This window comes from Hippocampus comes, unplaced genomic scaffold, assembly GCF_001891065.2.
Source record: "Hippocampus comes isolate QL1 unplaced genomic scaffold, H_comes_QL1_v1.1 scaffold254, whole genome shotgun sequence".
NCBI classification, from domain to species: Eukaryota; Metazoa; Chordata; class Actinopteri; order Syngnathiformes; family Syngnathidae; genus Hippocampus; species Hippocampus comes.
This window is the reverse complement of record NW_017805874.1, coordinates 331,559-337,529: the sequence shown is the minus strand read 5'-3', so window position 1 is coordinate 337,529 and position 5,971 is coordinate 331,559. Positions and strand designations below refer to the sequence as shown.

The 5,971-nt window shown below is 43.2% G+C and overlaps 1 protein-coding gene across 1 annotated transcript in view; it reads right to left on the bottom strand.

Moving 5' to 3' along the window:
• Positions 1–5,971, bottom strand: part of enpep (glutamyl aminopeptidase) — a 56,196-nt gene that overhangs the window by 33,035 nt on the left and 17,190 nt on the right. The window lies entirely within an intron of this gene.

Genomic DNA, 5,971 nt, shown 5'->3' with positions numbered 1-5,971 from the left:
TTATTTGCTGTTGTATCGCCGATTTTCAAAATGCAAATGATCTGTTTACTTTCAAAGAATAGTATGTTTTGTTATTGTTTGGTTGGTGTCTTATATGAAACTGCGACATTGCGCAATTTATTGGACAGACTTGTTTAAGATCACACAGCGTAATTTGGGTGGCATTTTATTTCGGATTTTTAAGTCATCTTTTTATTTTTGACTATTTGTAAATTTAGTTTCGTGCTCTTAATTATGAATGCAAACCTGATGGTTTTAAATGCTCCTGAAATTAAGTGCTGCTTGACGAGCCTATACAGTATTGTGTTCATGTATGTGACGTCACTGAAGGCCTAAGGTTGAAATGCATGGCCCGCCACTTCGTGTATCGTTTAAAATGCTTCTCTCGGCCCTCAAGATTCCCATTGTTTGCCAATGCCCTCAGTGAATTGTACATGAAACAAACTCTGAATGAGAATAATAATAACAATAATACTATCAATAAAAAAGATATAGTGCAACAGCTCTGATTGTAAGCTGCAATTTTAGACAACTTCCGGTGATGCAGGTCACACGCCACCGTAGGTTAAAGGTGACCTGCTTTTTAAATTAATTTTTAATTTTTTTAAATACTTTTTGTGAAAGTGAGACTGATAGGGTGCAGTGTGCACTAACACAAAAATATATCATATGAATAACACGCACACAGACACAAAAATGTTTTGGGTTGGGGTTTTTTCTTCCCCTCTAGACCCCTCGCGATCAGCTTGGGACCAGTCCATGAGCTACCGGTCAATCGCGATCAACGGAATGGGCCCCTGTTCTAGACCATTGCGACACAACACTTAAAGATGCACACCGATCTGTTGCCCGCACAGCACTGGGCTTTTCAGATCACAGTTTAATACACCTCATCCCTACATACAGGCACAAACCCTAGTGTTTAAAACCAGTTGATAGACTGAAGAGATCCACCGATGAAGCAAAACTGGCATTACAAGAACGCTTGGACTGCACCGAATGCGGCGTCCTTGAAACTTCAATGGGCACCCTGGATGGATACACAGACACTGTAACATCACATCAATTTCTATTTTTGAGGACGTGTGTACGAACAAAGTCCTTCCGCTCCTTCAACAATAACAAGCAATGGTTCATTGCCAAACTCAGACAACTGTACAAACATGCCCGAAACCAATTGACAAAGAAAATTAACATCGCAAAGAGAAGCGACACAGAGAGGCTGAAAAACTGTTTTCTGCTAACGAGTGCATCTGTGTGGAATGGCTTGAAAGCAGGTACAAACTACAGGTAACCATCCCCCTAAGCAGTGAACAATAACATATTTTACAACATGTTTTTCTGCAGATTTGAAAAGGACAACTACACCTGCCCACCTCCACCAGAAACTACCTTATCTGCACCCAGACCTCATTCCCTGCCCTGGAGATACACAAAACGGATGTGAGACGGCTCTTCAAGCATCAGTAGATCAAGAAATCTGTGAGGCCCGACAAGGTGTCCCCTTCCTGCCTGAAAGTCTGAGCTAACCAGCTGGCTGCGGTCTTCACACAATATCTTCAACAGATCCCTGGGGCTGTTTGAGTTCCCATCCTATTTCAAACAGTCCACCATCATCCCAGTCTCCAAGAAACCAGAAACATCGGAACTGAACGACTATAGGCCTGTCGCTTTGACATCTGTGGTCATGATGTCCTTCAAAAGCATTGATCTGAACCACCTAAAGAACTTCACCAGACCCCTCCTGGACCCTCTGCAAGTTGCCGACATGGCAAACAGTTCTCTGGACGACACAGTCAACATCGGGCTGCACTACATCCTCGAGCACCTCGAAGCACAGGGACCGATGCAAGGATCCTGTTTGTGGACTTCAGCTCTGCATTTAACACCATCATCCCAGAACTCCTCACCCCAAAAGTTCTCCAGCTCGGTGTGTCCCCTTCGATCTGCCAGTGGATCCTCAGCTTACTGACGGGATGGCCACAACAGGTGAGGCTGGGAAGGACGTTTTCAACATGCACCATCAGCACTGGGGGCCCCCCAAGGATGAATCCTCTCTCCGCTGCTCTTCTCCCTTTACACAAAACGACTGCACCTCAATCCATCCACTCGTCAAACTCATGAAGTTCAAAGATGAAACCACAGTCATCAGCCTCAACGACAAATCTACGTACCAACAAGAAGTGGAGCAGGTGCCGCTCTGGTGCAGCTGACACAACCAGGAGCTGAACATGGTCAAGACTGTAGAGATGATTGTGGACTTCAGGAAACATCCTTCACCACAGCTGCCCCTCACACTATCCAACGGCCCTGTGCCAATCGTCAAGACCTTCAAGTTCCTGGGAATCACAGTCTTCCAGGACATGAAGTGGGAGACCAACATTAAGTCCATCCTGAAAAAGGCGCAGCAGAGGATGTACTTCCTGAGGTTGCTGAGGAAGCACAGCCTGCCACATTAGCTGCGAAGACAGTTCTACACAGCAGTCATTGAATTAGTCCTTTGTCCCTCCATCACGGTTTGGTTTGGTTTGGGGCTGCCACAGAAAAGGACAAAATACAACTGCAATGGACAGTTAAGACTGCAGAAAAAAATCATTGGCACCACCCTACCCACTCTTGAGGACTTGCACACCGCAAGCACCAAGACAAGGGCACGGAAAATCCTACTGGACCCCTCACACCCTGCCCACCACCTTTTCCAGCTACTCCGCTCAGGCAAGTGCCACCGATCCATGCACACCAAAACCAGCAGACATTCAAACAGCTTCTTCCCTCTCACCATTAACTCCATTAACAGTAACCCAAATCTAAGGTGGCATTTTTGCACACCCCTGTGGAACAGTATGATTGCATTGATCATTGTAGATCCAGCTTTGTACATACTTGAACCATTGTCACTGATCTATATTCCACAACACCAGACACTTGAAAACGCTCAAGGACTTTCTGTACAATTGCACACTTAAAGCTGGTCACTTTAAAAATTGTGCAACAATCATCTGCACCAATAGCACAACCGTCATAGTTTTTTTTTCCACTACTGATCACTATGTACGGACTCGTGTTTGCCCTGTCCAATCTGTCCTGAAAACAGAAATTCCTCATTTGGCAAATGAGCATGGTACATGTCCTTTATAAACCTGCAAGTATGTTGACAAAATGCACATGTAACAACGCAATCAATAAAATGCAAAAATATACTGTCCAAAATCTGTTTATATAACAAAAACTGCAATACAGGTGTATCCAAAAAAATCACAACATTACAATACGTACAGTATTTTAATGTTTATATTTTTCTGTCTTGGAAAAAAAAAATGTCTATTTTGGATTGTTTTGTTGGATGCATTATTTGGTTTATGACAATGTTTGCCTGCGTGTCATACAGTTTTTTTGCTAGTTGCAAGTAACTGTCCCGTTGATCACCGATGTCTGGTGATTCTTGTGCATACTGAAGGATTTTTGTTGCCATTTGCATTGCTTCCTTGCTGGATGGTGGCTTGAAATCAGGAGTTGAATCGATGCCTTGTTTTTTAAAGTTTCGTAGATTTGCGTCTTTCCGACTCAAAGTGTCTCCTGGATGCTTTTTACTTTGTGTCCAGCCTCGCTCAAACGGATGCATTTCACTCGCTCCGCTCCAGTCATTACAGTTCTTCTACGTTTCGATGCCATGATCTACAGGCCGCAAGTGAATAAAGTTAAAATCTTTCGCAATTACAGTAAAACACACGGCAATAAAAAGTCACTTACACGTCGTTTCGAATCTGATGAATGAAAACGACGAAGCGAACACGTTTCTTCCATCGTGTCGAGTGGGCTCTGGGAACTGCTTTTTAAGCTAGTGCCGCGATCTACGGGGACGTAAGTGAATAAAGTTAAAATCATTCACAATTACAATAAAACGCACGCCAATAAAATCTCACACGTCATTATTTCGGATCTGATGATAGAAAAAGGTGAAGTGAAAATGTGGTGTTGTCGTCGTGTCTTTCCGTCGCATCGGGTGGGCGTTGCGTGTATTTAAGCTGCCGCGGCCTTCCCTCTCCATCCGGGTTACGGCGAGTGGAATTTCCGCTGACGTAAGTTCCAATAACATGTAATATCGTAGTCAAAATGTGAATGCATAGGTTTTTATTCCGGGTGAAGGAAATTCCTTTTCATAGAATTACGGGGATGGGAATGTTTACTGTATTGACGTGGACTGACATTTGGGGCAGCAATCTAAAACAACAAAATCATCAGGGCCACAACAACCTCCAAAGATGTTGCCACAATATTTTGTATTTTATGCACAATGCATATTTCTGTCATTAAGTGTAGTTTCCTCCACATACGATGTGGAGAGGAAAACACCCTCAAATCCATAATATGTGGGCGATCATACAATTTTAGTAGCTGTTGTGAGCATAAGTAGATATGCCAACATACATTTTGGTGACTGTTGATGGCAGTTATCACACATTCAGCGAGGTTTAATTTCCCAAATGTATTCATTTAGATGCTTGTGGTGAATCACTCTATGGCAAGTGAGGAGGGACGTAATTGCATTGGTCGCGGCAAGTGAAATGTGACCTTTAATCATTTCATAAAAGACGGAAGACACAAATGCTTGGGCATCTCAAATGAAGATTAATTTTGTTATTTTCTTTTAAATTCTGCAGCCAAATTGGATGTGGCTACTAAATTAGCCATAAATTCAGCAAATATTCATAAAATTGAGTTACAGTAGCATAATGCAATAAAAAGCAATGGATTTGTACAAATTGATTAAGTTCTTGCTTGATGATAAGTCTCCAACGGACAAGTGAACGAGGTATTTCGCATATAGCTTCACTTACTATCCTCACCTATGGTCACAAGCTGTGGGTTGCGACCAAATGAATAACATCCTGGAGGATACAAGCTGCCGAAATGAGTTTCCTGGGCAGGGTAGCTGGGCTCTTCTTAGAGATAAGGTGAGAAACTCGGCCAGAGTCCAGCTGCTGCAACTCCGCATTAAGGGAAGGCAGACGAGGCCGCTCGGGCATCTTTTTAGGTTGCCACCTGGACACTTCCCAAGTGAGGTGTTCTGAGCAATGAGAGGAGGCCCTGAGGTCGACCCAGGACACATGGAGATTATGGCTGGATTGCACAAAAAAGGTTTAAATTTAAACTAGATAAAATCATGGTTTAAGGGTTGTTGCATGAAACCATAAAACAAATTTAAAATAAGGTGGAGGGTGCAAGGGAGACGGACAGACCAATTATGTAACTCATTTTTGCATCTGCAAAGGTGTGAAGCATAAAGGACATACAACTTTAATTTAATCCCTCTTGAAACTTAAAGTGGACGTTAGTGGTGCAATAATTCTGACATGCAGAAAGGGCATTTCTGACAAACATAAATAATGTGACATAATTTTTTGTCGACATCTCCATGAAATGACGACATTGAGTAGTGATTGTCTCATTACTCCAAAACATTTGTACTTGCTCCCATTTTGCACCTTTATCAAACTCCTCCCTCCTCTATAGAATTTCTGGTGGGACGCGCTATCATGTAAACAGAGAAGCACGGAGCATGGACATCCAGTAGGAATCTGCTCTTAGCATACAGCTTTATGTCATCCATGTAGAGGAGGTGACTGATCGTAGCTCCATTTCTGAGGCGGTATCCATAGCCTGTCTTGGTGATTACTTGGCTTAGGGGGGTCAGTCCTATGCAGAACAGCAGTGGGGAGAGTGCATCACCTTGGTATATGCCACATTTGATGGACACTTGGGCAAGTGGCTTGCTATTGGCTTCAAGTGTGGTTTTCCACATCCTCATCGAGTTCGCAACGAAGGATCTTAGGGTCCTGTTCACCTTATACAACTCCAAGCATTCAGTGATCCATGTATGTCACATCGAGTCATAGGTTTTCTTGTAATCAATCCAGGCTGTGCACAGGTTGGTATGTTGGGACCTGCAGTCTTGTGCGACTGTTCTGTC